The 20,454-nt window shown below is 42.2% G+C and overlaps 1 long non-coding RNA gene across 1 annotated transcript; it reads left to right on the top strand.

Annotated features, from left to right (window-relative positions):
* The first annotated feature begins 2,536 nt into the window (after positions 1–2,536).
* LOC114006468 (uncharacterized) lies at positions 2,537–19,750 on the top strand. Its single transcript, XR_003548178.1, has 3 exons — positions 2,537–2,562; positions 9,050–9,183; positions 19,577–19,750. It is a non-coding gene; the product is annotated as an uncharacterized LOC114006468 (long non-coding RNA).
* Positions 19,751–20,454: the final 704 nt, after the last annotated feature.

The following is a 20,454-nucleotide window of genomic DNA, read 5'->3' as shown; positions in this document are numbered from 1 at the left end:
TTTTACAGATATTTTTTAAAATAAAAAGTAAATATTTAAGGTAAATAGCATGATGCTTTGACATATATAAGAAATATTTTAAAGAAGAATAAAGTATTATCTCTTAGTATGTGTGTGTGATGTATTTGAACAACCACTATGTTCAAATTAGAAAATATGGTAATTCAGTGGAAGGACCTTTGAGTTCTCCTTTTATGATTTAAACCTTTGGAGAGAGTTGAAAATTTGTCTTCAGAAAACACTTATTGTTGGTTCCAAGGCTTGGTTTGTATGAGAGGATTCATACCAGTTCATGGACATCGCAGAGCACCAGGCTGGGCTGCACCTGGGTTGGGCGGGGCTGGGGCAGGAATCATGGCTCAGTGTTTTTGAACCTTTGAGATCATGAACTGCATCACACAAAGGTGCCATTGTGCCTGGTGCCTCCGTGGTGGTGATTTCACTGCTGGGCCATGTCCCTCAAAGGTTTCTTGCAGCCTGGGGAAGGCAGCTGTAGCATGATTCTCCAATGAAATCATCAGGCCCAGACCACAGCAGTCAGCCTCACCCTGCACTCCCAGGTCCCATTTTAATCCCCCTGGGTGGAGACGCTGAAGGGCAAGCAGGCTGCGTTAGTTGGCAGTAGTGATGCTGAGTCTGCTGGCCCCCAAAGCTTGAGAGAACTTAGCTTAGGGGGTCTCCTCAAAGAAATCTGGCCATTCCATGGAACTGGGTCAAGAGGCCTCCTTTCCAAACTAAGGGACTTTGGCCATCCTCTTATAAACCATGAATGCCCTGGAATCTTGGGATTTTCCTTGGGGGTGATGTGGATTGTAGGCCTGTGCCTGACTGAAATGACTCCGGAATTGTCTAGCACAGTGTTTGGTGCATCACATGAATCAATCAAAAACGAACTACTTCAGGGAAGCGTATATGAACACGTGGCTCCTAGCAAATAATTTCTTTTACACAGTGAATATACTGATTTGCCTAGAGAAATAGTATAGGATGATGGATAAGAACAATAGCTCCCGAGCCAGGCTGCCTGGCTCAAATCTTGCCTCTTGTATTAACTAGCTGTGTGCCCTGGACAGATTACCTGACTTCTGTGTGTCTCTCTATATAATATGGAGATTAAAATGGATGTCCAGTCTCTTTTATGTTCTTGCTTTCTGTCTTTGTTTTCCCTTGAGAGAAGCTAGCCGTCATTTTATAAGCCATATGCATGGTAAAAAATTAAAGTCTCCTGCTAACATCCTCTTGAGTGAGCCACCTTGGAAGGGGATACTCCATTTCCAATCATGCCTTTAGATAACTGCAGCCAGAGGCCACATCTTGACTGCCACCTCACAAGAGACCCTGGGTTAGAATCACACACTCCTGGCTTCTGGATCCCCAGAAACTACTAGGGATAATAAAAGTCTTTTTTTTTTTCTTTTAGAGAGAGAGAGAGAGAGAGGAGAGAGAAAGACTTTTGCTATGGGGTGTGTGCACTCACTGGAAAGACAGAGAGACAGTGACAGAAAGCAAGTAATCAGTTCCCAAGGGGATTGCCACGCTGCAACCCTTCTCCATTCTCCTCTCGGGGTTTTGGACATGCACACACATGTGTCCAGCATGAGTTTCAAGCCACACGGTCCAGGACTGAAACCACATTCAGCCATGTGGGAATCCAGTGACGTAACCATTATGCCATCTGCTGGTCCCAATGTCTGTTGTTTTAAGCCACAAGAATTGAGGAAATTTGTTATGTGGCAATAGGTAACTAAGCACATTCTTTCTTTGGTGTACAAAGTTTGATGGAACAGAAATGAATCATCTGAGGACTCTGATACTTACGGAAAGAGCTAGGGAGAAAGCCTAAGGCACTATAAAAGAGGAATAGCAGGGATGGCTTGAAAGTGGTGGTACTTGGCAGAGGCTCCCTACAATCAGTAAATCTAAGTTGCATCTTGAAGGATGAACTGAACTAGTAAAGCAGTGTGGAGAACAGGGGCAGGAGAAGGAACAGCACATGCAAAGGCCTGGAGGTAAGGGATGGCAAGTAGAGGTGTGGGTGAGAAATGGGTCAGATGATGTTGGACTTTGGTTCCATGACAAAGGAGTTTGAACTTTGAAGGGTTTTATAGAGGATGGGATTACATTTTAGAAATATCGGAGTATGACGTGGAGAATAGATTAGAGTAGGACTAGAAAAAATAGGAGCCTGATCATTTACTTCCATTTACCTGTTCTATGATGATATATTACATTATCAGATATATGTACTTATTTTTTTAAATAAGTGTTATTCTTTTTAAAACATTTATTATTATCATAATCTTGTTTAAATGACATTGAATCACATATATCTTTATAATATATTTCTTTTTCCAGAAGGAATGCCATGCATTTCAGTCAAGACAAAGACATTACTAACCACATCATCATGACTTCAGGTTGGTTTCTTGGGACTTTAAGACGAACTTTCACCTCTCCCCACCCCATCTGGAGACTGGTTCAAGCCAGTGGCACTGCCGGACACCAGGCTGAATGCCCGGGACCCATCCCTCATCCCCGCCCCTACTCATCTCTGGACTTCAGGTTGGTTTCTCAGGACTTTAAGATGATCACTAACTACATCGTCATCAAATAGCTTTTCAATTTTTTTCAGATTATTTTTATTATTGTTCTCATTATTTTTTAAACATTTAATCACTATATATAATTTTGCTTATAAAAGGAATTTACCCAACATGAAATACTTCTCAGACCAGTCCAATTGAGAATACTATACATGTTATCATCAACAGGTAATACACCATTTCTGTGTTCCACTAATGTCATGTCTCTCTATTTCTTTTTTTGTTTGTTTGTTTTGTTTTGGAGAGGTTTTTGCTATAGGGTGAATGTGCTCACCAGACAGACAGAGAGAGACAGAGAGACAGAAAGCGAGAAATCACCCCCCAGGGGGGATGGCCACACCCCAATCCCTTCGCCTCTATTCTCTTGGGATCTTGGGCACACATGCACAAGCGCCCAGTGTGAGTTTTAAGTCACCGGGTCTGGGTCACGAACCGCGGTCGACTACATGGGAATCCAGCGATATAGCCATTACGCTAACTGCTGGTCCCATGTCTCTCTATTTCTGAACATATGGATATACTTTCTTTATTTGAAATAAGTTTATGTTGGGATAATTTTCTCATGTTATTTTTATTAAATGAAGTGTAGTGTGATGGCATAGTATAATCGAATGTACCCTAATTAAATTAACTAATCTCCTATTGATGGATATTTAGATTATTATTTATTTTTCACAGTTTATAAATAATACTAGGGTCTTCATGACAACAGTCTCCCACAATCTTGTACGGTGAGTTTATTTTAAGAGGGAGCTGAGGTGCACATGTGGGCAAGCGTATGTAGACAAGGCAGCAGACTGAGGTTCAGCTATCCAGTATATTAGTGACTTCATCTCTGGTATGTTCTGAGACATTCTTGATTTGGAACATTCCACTTCATGAAGGCCATGTATTCTGTGTTTTTTCTTGGAAAATATTCTCACCACTCCATTCCATGAACTTCATGCTTCAGATCAAGCCAGCGACATTGACTTGCTTTCCACATCCCACACCTGCATTGCTGCTCTCACTTCCTCATCTGCATGTGCCAACGCCTCTGCCTGAAATGCACCTCCTTTATCTGTCTACCTATTTTCACCATTTCTTAAGACTCATGTGATACACCTCTGAGCAAGTTTTCCTAATATTGTTCCACCCAGGATGGATTAGGGTCTTCTCCTAGGGCACCCCTGGTTCCCTGTGCTTTTATCAAATTTAGAACAATATGTCAAAATGATCACTTTATGAATCTCCCCTACTCAGCCATGAGATCCTCTGGAGTAAGCAATCATGAATTAAATGAAACAAAACAAAAGAAAAAACAACTCTATGACTTTATATAATGACTGAAATATTTTGGGCATTGATGAAATTATACTTAAAGAATGAATGAATCAAAAACCCTGGTAGAAAAGGTGAGTAGCTGGATTGTGCAAGGGCTGGGTTTTTGTTGAACAAAGTTAACCCAATTGGGGAATGAAATTGAAATTGCCAAGTGGGTCGAAGTGGTAGACCCTGGGGCTTATGAGGGACAGGAAGAAAGTGAAGGCAGGAGGTGCTGATCGAGAGGAAGCCGAAGAATCAAGGATCTGAGGGCCGTGGATTGGAAGACAGGTGTGGTGAGAGTAATGCTGAGGCTGGAATAATAGGCAGTAGTTCTCAAACTCAACTATGTACATGTATAATCCAAGAAGCTCATTACAATTGCAGATTTCTTTTTAATTACCAGAGGGTGTGCATACTTGCCAGAGACAATCAGATGGGCAGAGAGAGAGGGAGAAGAAGGCATCTCTCAGTGGTGTGTGGTATACAACAATACCTTCTCCTTTGCCCATCCTGTTGGGATTTTGGCCATGCTTACACATACGCTTGATGTGTTTTCCAAACTGCCAGGGCCTGGATTTTTTTTTTCAACAAAAGCTTTATTTAGTTAATTCAGAAAACATTTGCAAAATAAATTTTAGTTGCAATTTCACATGTACTAAAAATACAGGTGATGTTTATAACAATAACTTACAGATACAAATTAATGATAAACTACAATTTCACAAAATATTATAAACATTTTGCACATTAGTCAGTCCTAAAATAGATAAGTGGGATTATATCAAACTAAAAAGCACCTCACATAGAAAGAAACTATAACTAAGGTAAAAAGACAACCCTTGAATGAGAGAAAATACTTGCATATTATTCCTCCAATAAGGTATTGCTACCTAGAATATATAAAGAACTCTAGTTGCTTACCCATAAAGAAAGAAACAATCCAATTAAAAAAAAGGAAAATGAATTGAATAGACAACTCTCCAAGGAAGACTTAATGAATGGCCAAGGGCCATATTAATAATGTTCAGAGTCCCTGGGCATAAGGGAAATGCAAATTAAAACTAAAGTGAGATATCATTTAACCCTAGACAGAGTGGCTAGGATAAAAAAAAAAAAAAAAGAATGATAAGTGTTGGTGAGGCTGTGGTGAAAAGGGGACTCTTTTACACTGTTGGTGGGAATGTCTGTGGAAAACAATATGCAGATTTCTCAAAAACATACAAATAGAACTGTCATATGACCCAGCAATCCCACTTCTTGATATTTACCCAAAGTAGATCTATACTTTGGTTAGTTGGAAAGACCTCTTCCCATCATTTTTTATTGCAGGATTATTTATAATTGTTAAAACATGGCACTAACCTAAGTGTCTATAAAACTGATGACTGGGTTAAAAAAAAACTTTGGGCATATTACATAGCTATAAGAAATGATTAGCTCTGGGGCCAGCAGGTGGTTAAGGGCGCTGAACTGCCATATGGTCAACTGCAGTTTGAGTCCCAGACTTGATGGCTTGCTTTCTCATTTTCTCTCTTTCTCTCTCCCTCTCCGGTCAAATTAAAAATAAATAAAGTTAAATAAAATAATACTTAAAAAAAAAAGAAACAATGAGATCCTATTGTTCAACTCAAAATGGATGAGTATAGATTTAATGTTGAGCAAAGTGAGCCAGACTTTAAAAGATACACATTGTATGGGACTAGCAGATAGCATAATGGTTACATTGCTGTACCCCCACATGGCCAACCGCAGTTTGAGTCCCGGACCTGGTGGCTTGAAACTCACACAGGGTGCATGCCCAAAATCCTGAGAGGAGACTGGAAGAGGGATTGCAACATGGCTATCCCCTCCGGGAGGTGATTTCTCACTTTCTGTCTCCCTGTCTCTGTGGCAAGTACACAAGGCCTAAAACAAAAATCTCTCTCTCTCTCTCAAAAACAAACAAACAAACAAAAAGATACACATTGTATATACTCTCTCGATTCCTACTGAGTATCTGTACTTACTTTATGGCAGAGGTTGAGAGATCTGAACATGTGATGGTGGGGAGGATTGTTGTGGATGGTAGCTACAATAAGGGGAAAAGTAGTTGGCATAGAGTGGGTGGTAGATGGTGGGTGTGACAAAAAAAAGATTTTAAATTATAAACTGTTTTTTAATAAGAGAAAAACAAATCCACCTCCTCCCAGCTTTTTTGTATTGTCTGAAATAGTTCACAATAGTGTATACCTGTTAATTTATCTGTCAGCAAAAGAGCACTTTGCTTAACAGGGCCATAATTGCCACAGGCATCTGACTCCTTTAATCAGTTGGCTGTAGGCCTGGTCCACAAATGCAGATTCCTGAATATCTCTCTTAGTGACTCTAAATCAGTAGGTCTAAGGTAGAGTGTAGGATCTGTATATTTAATTAATATCCCAGAAATATCTCACTCAAGAATTCCTTTTCTGTTTTCAATAGAATACTGCAGAGTGGATAATTTATAAAGAAAAAAAATATTTAGCTCGTGGTTCTATAGGCTGAGAAGTTCAAGGGCATAGCAATAGCTTCTGGCAAGGGCTTTTGTTGGGCATCATAACATGATAGAAAAGTAGAAGGGCATGGACGTGCCTGTGAAGAAACTGCAGGAGTGAGACAAGCTTGCTTTTGTACCAACTCATTCTTACAAAAAAATAACTCTCATGATAATGGAATTTTAGTTCATTAATAATGGCAGAACATTCATAACCTGATCATCTCTTAAAGGTCCCACCTCTTAATGCTATCACATCAACAATAACATTTCCAATAAATGAACTTTTGGGAACACATTTAAGTCATAGCAGATCTTGCAGCACCGTGGGCACTTTCTGAAAAGTAAGACTACTGAGGAAAAGAGAGTTGTCTGATTTTAATATTACAGAGGTGGAGATGACTTTCCTGAAGTCAAGGTTTGGGTATGGCCACAGAAATACATGAGTGGAGCCAGAGTGGCATGGAGATAGGTGGAAGTGAAGATGAAGGGATCCTCCATGTGCTTGTGATCATTCCCAGGATGGTGGCAGTGCTTAGTGGGAGGAAGGATTAAGCAGCATGTGCCAAAGTCTCCCATGAGTAAAGGGAGGGCCCAGAGGGATGTTGGTTGATCTCCATGCTGGAGTGGACACTTTACAAACCAATGACTACAGTTCTTGTACGTCAATGTGCAATGGTAATACAGGGTAGAATCTGTAGCTGAGGAGAAGAGAGGGATATATGTTGGAGCCTTTCTATTACCAGTATTCCTAGGGCTTCAGGCACCATAAGAGGGTTGGGCAGGTGTCTGCAAAGTGGTACAGAAGACCGACAGAGGATAATCATGGGCACAGATAATGAAGACATTTTTTGGAAGGCTGTTCTCAAACCATCTATGGACCCCACCACCCACCATACAAATAGTGGCATCAACAGAAGTCATCTTTGGCCAATAATCCAAGGTTTTCAGATCTGGCATTATTGAAGATCTAAAGTGCTAATTAACCATCTCTTCATTCCAGTGGATTCTAACCAATCTGTGAAACAGACATGAGAGCTGAAGATTCAGATATCACCTTTGCTTTATTATCCAAAGCGAGATCAGAGAATGTAGCTTAGAACTGAGGCTGAAATCAGATTTTCTACCTCTGCTCTCCCAAACTTAGTGCCTACTTATGGGGTGAATTAGGTCTGCCTCGCCAATCTTGCCCTATCAGCTGCATTCCAGAGAAAACTGCCTTGCCCTACATTACCCATCACAGGGGAGTGCAGGTTTTCCAATGTGCCTTTTCATACAAAAAAAAAAAAAAATCCACCCCTGGCTAATGTAGTTCAATGGATAGATGGCTCTGCCCAGGTAACCAAAGAGATAAGCTCCCTTTTCTGCCCTGAAGAATCACAAGAGAGGGAATGAAGAGGATGGCTCTCTGAGTGATTGAGAGAGTCTGAAAAAATTCTCATTTTATGGACCAAGTTTGTTTAGGCAGAGAATATGTTTCTCCTGTCTTAGGAGAAACTTTGAAAATATGGGAGAGATGCCACAGGTTGCTGCAGAGAGGAAGTCAGTCCTTAAGAGCAGTCCTGGGAATGGAAACTTGGTAAGATGTCTGGGATGTTGTAACTCCCTAACATTGTCATCTACTGCTTGATTTCTTAGACTTTTTTTTAGTATAGCCTTTAAAAATAAAAGGATTCAAGTCCATGGTCTTAGATCCTGCAAGCATGCATTCATGAGAACGCTGTTCGCCAATTCTTGACTATTTGGAGTGTTTGATGTTGGACTCTAAAATCCAAGCTAGTGTTTGTGCTTCAGTTAAGCCTCCCAGGGACAGCTCCCAGTCAGTGATTGATGCAGTGGCAAGGATAAGACATGGGGCTCCTCTGATAGCTGACATCAGCTTGAAGACTGATAGTCTTTCCGAACTCTTCTTAGATACCTCAACACTTTAAGGCCCTTCCTTCCCTGTTTTCTTCACTTGGCCAGACATGCATTGTGGTCAGAAGGCTCTCCCACCACTCTGAGTTTTCTTTCAATTTTCTCTCATAGATATTTCCTCTAATAAAATCCTTGCATGTTTATTACTATCTTGACGACTGCTTCTTGGAGGATCCAGACTAACACAGCAAGTAAAACAGGAAGGGTGCCATGACCTAGGACAATCATCTTACTCTGAAATCTACCTCCGAGAGTGGAAAAAAATTTAGGAAAGCTAACCAAATCACTGGTTATTAAGTGCAAAGAGGTTAGGCCATGGGGGTTTACTCCAATGACTCTGTGCTAGACAGGACACAATCATTATCCCTGGAATCCCCAGCTCTACAGATCAGGACCAAACAGTCAGTGAGATTAAGATCCTGCAGCTGCCAAGACACACTTTCAGGTGAAAAAACAGACCCTTCTGTGCCTCACACTCTCTGTTGTTACTCCTGAGTCTAACTGTCTATAGGGAGGATGGGTTTCTGAAATGGTGGCACACCCAGGAGACTTGGCCAGCACTTTTTTTTTTTTTTTTTTTTTTTTTAGTAATGCCCAGACATCTTGGGTGTACTGCTATCCTGGTATCTACAAACCTCCCCAGAAATATTTCTCATTTTATGGCCTGCCTGCTTGAAGTGACTACTGAGAATTTAAAACTGTTTTTCCTAAGGCTCCTGACTCAGATGAGAACCAACAGACCCTATAATGGACCAACTCAAAGTCTTGATCAAATGGCAGACTGATGCAAACCTGGAACCTCCTGCATGTGAAAAATTCTTTCTTACTTTAATCTCATCTAACAAGGTAGGTCAGCTCGATTTGTGACATGTATCCCAAATATCTCTGCTTTTCTCCATTACCACTGCTTCCACCTCATCCATGCCACCATCTCTTCTCAACCACAGTAGCCTCCTAACTGGTCTTTCTGACTCTCTGTCCTTCCCCATATAGCTCATTCTTTATATAAAGCCAAAATGATTGCTCTAAAAAATCAGATCATGTTTCTCCTCTACTTTAAGCCTTCAGATGTCTTCTAAGTATACTTGGTAAATGAGCCATGCTCCTTCCCATAGCTCCTGTGTTCTTCTGTGACCAGACTGCTGCCTCTTACTCCTTAAACCTCTCCAGTCAAATTGCTTTCTGCTCTCTCCTCTATTCCCTACTCTTCCTTGAGTCCTTACCACTCTGAACATCTGTGTGTTTCTGGAACAGATCAAGTTCTTCACCCCTCAGTCTTTGCACAGGCTGTTTCACTTGCCTGAGAAGGTGCTTTCCCACCTTTGCTTGTTTTGCTTCTCACCATCATTTAGGGCCTCAATGGCAAAATACTCTAAAGGTGACTCCCATCCTCCTCCCGGTTACATTCACACAATCCTGCTGTATTTTCTTCAGAGCACCGAGCACAATGAGAAGGTGCATGATTCCTTGTTCATGTGCTTCTTGTCTGTCTCTCTCTCTGAGTACAACTCCATGTTCATGTAGCATGCATTCATGTTGTCTGCTGTGTTTGATTCTGCATCCTCAGCACTGAGAATAGTTTAGGCACACAGTAGGTACTCAATAAATATGTGCTGACTGAGGCTGGCTCTATGGTACAAGAGAAGTCAGATCCCATGTGATGAGCACAGTTTGAATCCCTGGCCAGGTCAGCCTAAAACCCACTGGGCATGCATGCAAGTATCTAGGATCTAATGGGCTAGAGAACTGGAGAAAGGGGATTGTGGCATGACCAGACCCTGTGGAGGATGCTTCTCTCTCTCTCTTTCTGTCTCACTTTCACATGCACATGCTCTCTTATGAATAAAGGAAAAAATAAAAAAGATTTGTTGACTGGATCTAGATCAACTGACAATGAAAGTAGAAATGTCTAGATGAAAATGTAAGTGAATGGAGAAAAAGTGAATAAAGAATTTATGTTTTAAGCAGCAACATATTTTAAATCCATTTACTCTTAGAAGAAACATACTTTCTCTGGCTATAAAATTGAGCTTAAAGAAAGAATTCTTTAAAAAGTTTTAAAGACTAGATTTAAGACGGGAGGATTTGCTGCATATGTGTCTGATCAGGTCTATATCAGAGAAATTAGAACAGAAGGGATGTACCACTAAATGGAGACCTACCAGTGTCAGAGCTGGACTAGAGTTGTAAAAATAATAACAAGCAGTACTTATCTTGTGTTTACTTCATGGTATCATACTTTATACCCATGTGATATCCATTAAGTCCATTCACAATAACCCTATGAAGTTGACACTGTTATATACCCCTTTGTACAAAACAAAGAAGCTGGGACCCTAAGAAAAGAATATGGCGGAGGAACCACAGCTAGTAATGACTAGAGCTGGGATTTGATCCCTGGTGTCTGATTTCAAACCTCTTTGTTGTACAACCTTATATATAACCTGCATGGCTATTATTCCTTGTACATTTATGGCACTAAGTCCAGTATTAAACTGTACCTAGAGGTGTGCTCATCAGACAGGATCAGAACCCAAGACCTGTGCTTCTCATGTTGGGTCACTTCACCTGTTAACTAGCTTTGACCATCAAAGATGGCCTTTGGTTTCTGGTTATTTTGGCACCAGATGCCAGGGCAACCATGTGAGAGCCTCAAGTACTACAAATCAGATATCTATGAATATTTGTTGCCCAGTGTTGGAATAATACCTGCCATTTCCAAGGATATCACAAATGCACTAACTTTGTGATATTTGCAGTGGAGTGCAGGTTTGTTGTGGGTCCTGGAGTTGGAAAGACTAGGTTTGGATTCTGGCTCTACCATGTACAAGACAATGTGAAGCCTCCTTTTCCATATTTGTGTGCAAAGAAAACAGGAGTTGCCTACCTCACAGCTTATAATTTGTTACCATCCTGTACACAACATGGTGTGGATACCCAGCTCTTAGTAGCATTAGTTATTGGCAATATTTTATCATCATTACTATTGAACTTGGCTGTTTTGAGCCAGACTGTCAGGACTGGGAAGAGAATGATGGAGAGGTAATCTGTCTACCTGGGCAACTTTCAGTTGCTAAAAGCACAATCCTGACTGCTAACAGTTTCTACATCTATGAAATAGCAGTAATAATCCTTTCTTGCTAGTATGAAATTTAAATGAAAACACCTATAAGGATAATGATAACAATGGTTAATATTTATTGAATACTTCCTATGTATGTTCTGGGCATCATTCTAATAACTGAACATATATTACCCCAGGAAGTCTGCATAGCAAATCATTGAAGTAGGTGCTGTCATGATCCCCTAATTTAAGGATGAGGGAAGAGAGGCAAGTACGTGTTAGGGATGATACAGGGATTAATTAAATAATTATTAGATGCTGAGATCTTTCAGGGGAAGCAGCTTTTCATTATCTTCAGTATAGAATAGGAACTCAATACATTTTCATTATTGAGTAAACTATATAGATCAGAGATTGGCAAACTTTTCTGTGAGGGGCCATGTAGTAAATGTGTTAGACTTTGGGCTCCATGTGGTCTCTGTTGCAGTTTCTCAACTCTGCTGCTGCAGTGTAAAAGCAGCATAGATATTATGGAAATGAACAAGTGTGACTGCATTCTGATAAAACTTGTTAAAAACTGGTGGCAAGATGGATTTGGGGTGGGCCATAGCTTGCCCATCCCTGATGTAGATGATACTAATTAAACCATACCATTTATTAAATGCATACTCTGTGCTAGTACTGTCTTAAGTAGTTGCATGCATTATCTCATGAGATTCAGAAGAAGAAAGTAGGTTGGTTGGATTTAAATTGCTTGTCTGTGACTGTGAGACTACAGATCCTAGACTAGGGAGACAGTGTGAAGGACTTCAAATACTATCTGGTTGAAAGTATGAATTAATTCAAAATTGGCTTGATGGTCTGGTGGTTAAAGCAGGCAGACCTTACATGACTGACCCAGCAGCTTGAGAAACATGTGGGTATGTGTGAATGCCCAGAATCCGGAAAAGAGGAAAAGAGGAAGGAGAAAGGATTATGGCATGACCATTTGCCATGGGGAGTGCTTTCTTCTCTCTTTCTTTCTCTGTCTCTTTCTGGAGAGCATATGCAAATTCTGGAGAAAAACTAAGTGAATAATTTAATTCTAGACCCTTACTACTCTGGTCCATGGACTAGCAGTATGGATATCACCTGGATATTTGTAAGAAATGCAGATGACTGGGTCCCTCCTTAGAAATGTTGAATTAGAATATAAATTTTTATAGGATTCCAGTGATTTTCAAACATATTAAAATTCGAGAAGCAAGTCAGAGGCTCTAGATCAGGGGTCCTCAACCTCTGGGACACAGATGGGCACTGGTTAGGAGCCAGGCCACACAGCAGGAGGTGAGCGGCAGGCAAGCAAGTGAAGCCACTCCCCATCACTTGCATTACTGCCTGAGCTCCACCTCCTATCAAATTAGCAGCAGCATTAGATTTTCATAGGAGCCCACATTTTATTGTGAACTGCATATGTGAGGGATCTAGGTTGCATGCTTCTTATGGTGAGTCACATAATTATTTCATTCTCTATTACAAGGTAATAATAATAGAAAAAGTGCACAATTGATGTAGTGCACCTGGATCATCCCAAAACTACCACTCTCCTCTGCTTCAGTCTGTGAGAAAATTGTCTCCCATGAAACTGATCCCTGGTGCCAAAAAGGCTGGTGATTGCTGCCCTAGGTCATTCGAGTTAGAAAACTAACACTGCTCAATATCCAGAAATGTTTAGCTTTTACAAATAATATGGTTGAGCTTTTCATTCCTCTTGGGCATATAAGCCTACTATGGTCAGCATGTTGCCAGAAGTTCTAGAGGAAAGTTAAGTTTAGACACTCAACAGAAGCTTTATCATCTAACAACTTTTGGAAGTTACTTGGAAAATGCGGCAATGATTAAATGATCTTTAACTTAAAGACATTAGAAATATGCAAGGTGTGCTAATCAGTTTCAACACCTGAGAGTTAATACTTGGTTGTCTACAGAGATGAACACCTAGAAGAAAATTTTTCAGAAGCTCCTCATTGGAATCAAGTGTATTGATGATCCATTTAGCTTCTTTCTTGCCACTGAGACAGACCAGGAGCCCCTGAAACAGCTCTCCTTGCTGTGGCTTAATCTAATTGACAATCGGATCAGCACACAAAGAGGAGTGAGAAATCACTCCACTAACAAGCTCCCTGCCCTCCTGTCTCTAGAAGAATGTTGGCTGACAGGGACACAATTAAAAGGGGATTGATTTATTGAGCTGGAATGCTCTGGCCCCCCTAATCTCAGCATCTCTGGGCTTCATGCAATCACCATTTCCAAACAAGAGTCAGCCTACACAAATGAAACCATTCGTGATCACCAGGGAGCCAAAGACGCTCTTAATTTACCAAAGGTAGCTCAGCCCTAGAAACCCATAAAGAAAAACCACATAAAAGAAGTCCTTTGCTGCACAAGGGGCTGGATAAGGATCTGGAATTCAGCAGGGAAGGATGATCTAAACAAAATGTAAGCAGTGGTAATGAAAACTGCTAACCTTGGCTCCAGGGGGGAAGAGGGCTAAGAAGAGTAAATGGGCAAGAAGCCCTATTTTCATCCTGTGTATGATGAAACTGTAAATTTCTGTTCGAAATCACAGGCTCATCAAGTATCTGGAATGTTGATGGGAATGCCGGTGGGATTCAAGGGAAGAAAAACGTGTTTGGATTTGAATTCAATTCTCCCTTTGAACTGTTTCATTGAAACACATCTCAGCTATCGTATGCATATCATTATTTATAATTGTTGGGATTTGAGGGGCACCCAATAAATAACACCTCTCCCTCCCCCCACACACTAGTGTTCTGAACCGATGGAGAAGTAAAACAAAAGCCTTGACAGATGAAGACTGAAATCCAGCATCATTTTTGTTACTGATGATCTAGATGTTGGAAAATGGGACCTATACCTGTGGACTGATAGATTTCTTGAGATGGAACCCTCAACCTAAAAAGATAGACAGTCACAGCAGCTCAGGGCAGGGCCTTGTGAGAGCACTGTGTGGAGAGGGCAGCAGAATTAATCTTTGCAGGTAGCTTCACTCCTAAGAGAAAGAGAAAACCCAGAGGCTGGACTGCCCATGTCCAATTTCTCTTTCTAAACTTATCAGAATAAAAAAAAAATAATGACTTCCTCCCTTCAAGAGGAGGAGTGTGTGAGGGACTAGAGAGAAACCAAGAATGAAGTTAGATCTCTTCCACCTGGAAGGAATCATCATGAGGTAGGGAAAAGCACCTTCTGTTTTCTCACTGTTTTGAAATTAATGGAAATAATAATAATAGTAATGATAATAATAAGGACAGAAGTTTACAAGATTTTTATTCTGCTCAGTTTCTGGGAGTAATACCCGTTCTCATTTAATCTTCACAACTCACTGAGTTTTGTGGTTGTTGTTGTGATTTCTCTGCAACAGATAAGAAAACCAAGACAGAAAGGTTGTGTAACGTGCCCAAGGACACACAGCTAGGAAATGGTAGAGCTACCATCCACAGATAGCTTTTTCCAACTCTGGGCCCTGAATTATGCTCTAGACTCTGCTCTATTTGCTGAGAGAATAAATGAATTGAACAAGTTACTAAATGAATCAATGAAGTGAGATTGACAAAGTAGGTCTGGAAGTCTGGCTGGCATGGGGAGTCTGTGTGCAGTGCTGCTAGGTTTGGCAGTCTGCGTCTTCTCTCTCCTAGTTCAGGGGCTGGCCCTGAGGACCTACCACTGGAATGTTCTGTCCTGCCAGGCTATGCCCAGGAGAGTCCCAGTAGGTAAATCCTGCAGCTGGTCTTGCTGTCCTAGGAACCCAATGTCAGGGTGTGCAGGTGACTAGAACCCTAGGTACCTCCCCGTCCTCTTGGCCACAACCATCTTTTCTCTTGGTTTCTGACTTACATTCTAGAAGGGTAGTAGCCTCTAGAACAACGGACCAGAGAAATACATAGATATGGCTGAGCTAGAAATCTGACTCATGGATTAGAGCGGGTCTTCTTCCTTCTCTGTGTGGAAGTGTCCCAGCCTCCTGTGCACCTGGCCACCACATTGCTAAGCATCCTTCTCACCACTGGGCATTAAACAAAAAAGAGCCCTGAGACTTCATTTTCCCTTACTGTTGGCAATGTGCAATTTCTTTTGTGTCTTTGGAGTAGTATGGCTACTGTCCTTCTCAGGGCGTCCTTTCTCCAGGGGTGATCCAGTCGCTTCTTTAGGCTTCTGCTTCATTCTTGTCCCTGTGGCCACCTGGGCTTCTTCAGTCTTCCTCCCACCCACCCCTGCCTTGACTTCTGTGATCTTAATCTTTTCCTTTGGAAACTCTTGTCACTTGTACTTCTTCCTAGTTTCCTTCCTCCACCTCAGCCTTTCTCCCAGGCCCCTTTCACCTCAGCTTTCTTTTCGAAGATGTTACATTTCTTTTTCTCCTTATTTGGTCTGACATGACCTGACAGGGTGAATGAATTAGCATGATGGGAATAGAAATATGTACTAGGTCTCCACAGGCTTTTCTTTCTTTTTGTAATTGCCAGAAAGAGACAGCGAAATAGAGAGGGAGAAAGTACCTCCCAACGAGGCATGGTCACACTGCAATCCCTTCTTCATTTCTCCCCCGTCCGGGCTTCTGGGTATGCCCAAGCACGTGCCCAGAGCACTTTTCAAGCTGCCAGAGCCAGGTTTCAAACCTTAGTCAGATGGGTGGGATTGACTTCCTTAACTACGAGGTTATGGGAATGGCCTTGTTTTATTTGCTTTCTGTTTTTGAATGTTGCATTTGCAATCAATTTACAGAGTTTAACTGAAAATTTGAGACTTTACAGCTTAAAAATCAACTTTCCCAAATAAAAGTTTATTGGTGCCTTTTTTCCCATTATTGTCCAGGTTTGTATACACCCCTATGCTTAGCAACTTTTTGGGGCGGGGTGGGGGCCGCTTCCCGAGAGAGCCTATCTGTGTGTTCCACTTCTGCTTATGAGTCTTAGGAAAACTGACTCGATGGAGCATCAAGAATGTGCTGTGCTTTTGTCCTCTTTAGGATTCTTAGAAAAGTGAGAACAAAATAAAATATTTTCGATGGTGCTCCAAGTGGGGATGAGACCAAGATGGTGTCAGGCCAAGGAACCATGTGTATTTGAGCTCTTTCAGGAGAGGTCTTTATGGAAATAAATGTCCACAGAACAGCACAAGACAAAGCAATCTTGAATTATTAGCTGAGGCTCAAACAACAAACCTGACTGTAGAACCTCAGTAGATCCAGGCTCCATCACATGGAGATTTCCTTTTCTTAAGCTAAGGAGCCCTGAGAAGTCTGGTGAGAATACTATAGATGCCCCCACCCTGGTCTCATTACCAGGCTGGTTCAGCCATCTCCAGCTTCTCTGGATGCTGCCTTCTAAGGACTCAGAGCTGCCCCCTCTCTCTAGATATCTGCCTTACCCTACAAGAATCACTTCACTGGGGAGAACACACATAGCCCCCTCTCCCCAGCTGTCCCCTGCAGCTGCATCCAATGACTACGCAATAGGGAATACAAAGGGCATCCCTTGTTTCGAAGTGAGACCAGCTCTGTGGTATAATCAGAGCTCCCTGTGGAGTTAGTTAGACCCTGGCTGACACTCTATCTTGACTTAGCACCTCTCCTTCTTATCCTGCTTTTCTCACTTCCTCAGTAAGTCTGCATACCCAAATCCTTGCCTCAGACCCTGATTCCAGGGAACCAGCTCTAAAACAGACTCCAAAGTCAAGTCAGCCCAAAGATCTGCCCCATTACTGCCCAAACCTGAATTCTGGGTCTGATGTGTGAGGAAAAATCACACGCATTGAGAAAAGCAGGAGAAACTGTCGCAGTGGGCACTTTCCCAGAGCTGCAGTGGTCTAGAATATTTGACCCAGGCTTGCTGAAGCTGTCATAGTGGAGAAGTTATGGACCATGCAGCTACTCATTGGCAGGGCCAAGAAAGAAAGTATAGCAAAATGGAATGGAGGTGTCAAGGAAGACTTCCCCTTCTCTGAGGGGAAGTAGACTCCATTTTCCTAGGAAGAAGCAACAGCTGAGAGATAGAGGAACATGTGCCTTAGGTTCTTGCAATTATGACGCCAAGACATATGCAGATGAGATCCTACTGTGTGCTGCTGACCTCAGGCATGCCCAGCGAAAGCACCAACCCATCTGTCACAAGCATATCTTCCCTTTGCAGGTAGCACAGGGGTGGAAGAGAAGGACCTGAGTCCTAACCTGAGATGTGTTAGGAGATGGATAGAGAAAAGGTGAAGAGAAGAAGAGCTCTCTTTCCAGAGGCCTACATCAACCCACGTGAACCTCTCTACTTCAGTTTACCTGTTGGACTTCAAATGCTTCCACCCCTCCTCTCTGGGAAGTCTTATCCCACAGTCACCTTTTGCTGTTCTCAGCTCCTCTGCCACTTCCTTTCCTGGCCCAGCTTCTTGTCGTGCATTCAACAAACGTTTACCGAGTGAGTACAAGGTAGCACACAGGGCTTTTAAGAGATTCATTGGTGAATAGCTGCCCTCATTCATTGCTGATGGGAAAACATGTACGATAAGCATGCAAACAACTAAATAAGATTGATTCAGCCAGTGGGACCTGCTATGAAGGAAATAAAGCTAGAAGGTTGATGTACCTATTATGCTAGTACTTGTTTTTGCTGTGAGCCTTGTCTGTCCTGTGGCATTGCAAGTGCTTTGAGGGCCCATACCTCAGCCGACAGCTCTCTGCTTCCTCCAGGGAGCCTGATTCAGTGCCTCAGCCATCACAAAAAGTCAGGACAACCATCTGATTTCTAGGCAGTGATTACACTAAAACTTTTCAACTTTGGGCCAGCCTTGGGTTTCGATCTTTTTCCCCCTTGGACTTCACTGATCTGTGAATAAAGTGGCTGTGGTCTCCAAGGGTCTGTATTAGAGTTTTCTGCAACTTGCTGGGGTGTGACCCACAGAGAGTCTTGACTTTCAAAGTCTCATATCCTTCTGTGAAAGGCAGGGAAAGTGAGAAAGCTCACTTTGCAGAGTTTTGGAGGATATAATGAGAGGATCCGTCTTTCATAACAGGAGGACAATGAGGCACATCTTCACTAGCACTGAAGGTGTTACCAGCCTCAGAGGATTCAAAAGGAATGTGGAACCTCAGGCTCTGCCAGTCCAGTTAGCTCCAGGGAAGTCTTGGCCGTAGGTTTTGGGCTTGGTTGAAGTCCTGAGCCCAGGTTTGCAGGAGCCAGCAGAAGCAAATGGCAAGAGGAAGGTTCTCTCCCTGAACTTCCTGCTGCCACAGAGTGGGGATTCATCTTTTCTGTCCTCAAACGGATGCCCTCCTGATGTCCCTATTTCCCTCCTTCCTTAGGCTTGAAATTCCAGGCTCACCTTTGTTTTTCCTTTTCTTATCCCATCGTTTATACAGAAGCCAGTCTCCCCTACCCTGCATTTTGTTTCCTCTGCTCTTGCTTAGCCTCCGGTCTCAGATCCTCACTTCACATATTCAAGTGGTTGGTGATCTTTCTCACTAGTGTCTCTAACTCCTGATTATCCTCCTTATAATGCACCTGTCATACTCAGAGATCTTGCTTCCAGAAAGAGCAATAGTTGGCACCCTTCATGCCAGCATTTGGAGCTCTCTGCCACAGGACCCAACCTACTGCTGCCCCTTCCTTCCTCAGGACCGCAGCCAGCCTCACCCACACTCTGATCCCTGACTGCACCCACCTCTTGCCTCTGAGCTTTTGGTGTTGCTGTTCTGCTGTTGGGATGCCATGTTTGTGCTGCTCTTCAAGGCCTGGTTCAGAAGTGGCCCCTGATGCCGCTGGTGGGAACTTGCTCTCACCTCTGCATATTTGTACCTCTCATTTTATACCTTTCATATAACTTTTTTCAAATAATTATTTTTATTTAACTTTATGTGTTATTATTATAATTATTTTCCAGTTTGATCAGACACAGAGAGGGAGGGGAAGTGAGAAAGCAAACCACCAGGTCCAGGACTTGAACCATGGTCGGCCATGTAGAAGTTCAGTACTTTTAACCACCACATCACCTGCTGATCCCTCATATGATTCTTACATTCTACTTGGAGTTCTAAGGATTGCTGTGCTTTTATGATGCTAATAGAAAAATGTTGTTTTCTTAGATTCTGATATGAGATTCTCTGTTGGGTAAAACCCATGTTGCTTGCAGATGTGAAATCCAGGATGACTGAGGCAGGTGGATGCTTGATAGAACACAAGGAGATGACCATATTTGTACTAAGGGGGACAAGGAGTGGCAGCTGGGGAGATGGCGAAATGCTGTGTGTCCCGTGCGGTCTTTCCTCTTCTGGAATTCTCCAAATCTTCAGTAAGGATGAAATTCTAGAGGTAAGAGTCTTTTCCGTGGTATGAAAAAAGGTACTGGATTATGAACCTGTGGCATCCCAGGTGGGCTGGGAGTGGCTGGGGGGGGTGGGCTAAAAAAAAAAAAAAAAAAGCATGAGAAGCTCCTGTGAGGACTGAAGAAAGGGCATGATTCTCTGCAGGTGAGGAGGCTGCTGGCTAGTTCAATGCCATTTTGGGGGTCAGGTTGGCTTGGGAGTACTCAGATGGCATCTGAGATGTCTCTTATTTCCTGTCTGAAAAATTTAGGGGGCAGAGTTCTGATATGCTTCCTTTTGCTATCTCTAGTTTGATATATGGCATGATAATTGCTGATTTAAATTGAGATATTCAGAGGCAGGTGGTGATTTCATTGCAGAAGTGTATTCTGCTGGACAAATTGTTTCTCTTACTTAGTATTACACAATATAATACTGTAGACAGATAAAGAAAATGAGGCTCAGAGAGAGCGAGTGACTTCCCAAAGATCACATAGTTAAAGTGCCAGAGCTGAGACCTGAACCCAAAGTTCCTTGCTACAAGTCCAGTGGTTGGTTAGTTTTCTGCACCAGGCAGCCCTATGAGTGCTTATAACTCATGTCAGGCTGAACTGGGGGACTCCGGGAGAATGAGTTGAGATACTCTCTATTGTAAACCCCAAAGGAACATTACATGATTTGAGAATATGGGCTGATGCCAGAACCC

This window comes from Tupaia chinensis, unplaced genomic scaffold (assembly GCF_000334495.1).
Source record: "Tupaia chinensis unplaced genomic scaffold, TupChi_1.0 Scaffold148234_1, whole genome shotgun sequence".
Lineage (NCBI taxonomy): Eukaryota > Metazoa > Chordata > Mammalia > Scandentia > Tupaiidae > Tupaia > Tupaia belangeri.
Note: the sequence above shows the minus strand (reverse complement) of the source record. Positions and strands in the feature narration are given on the sequence as shown.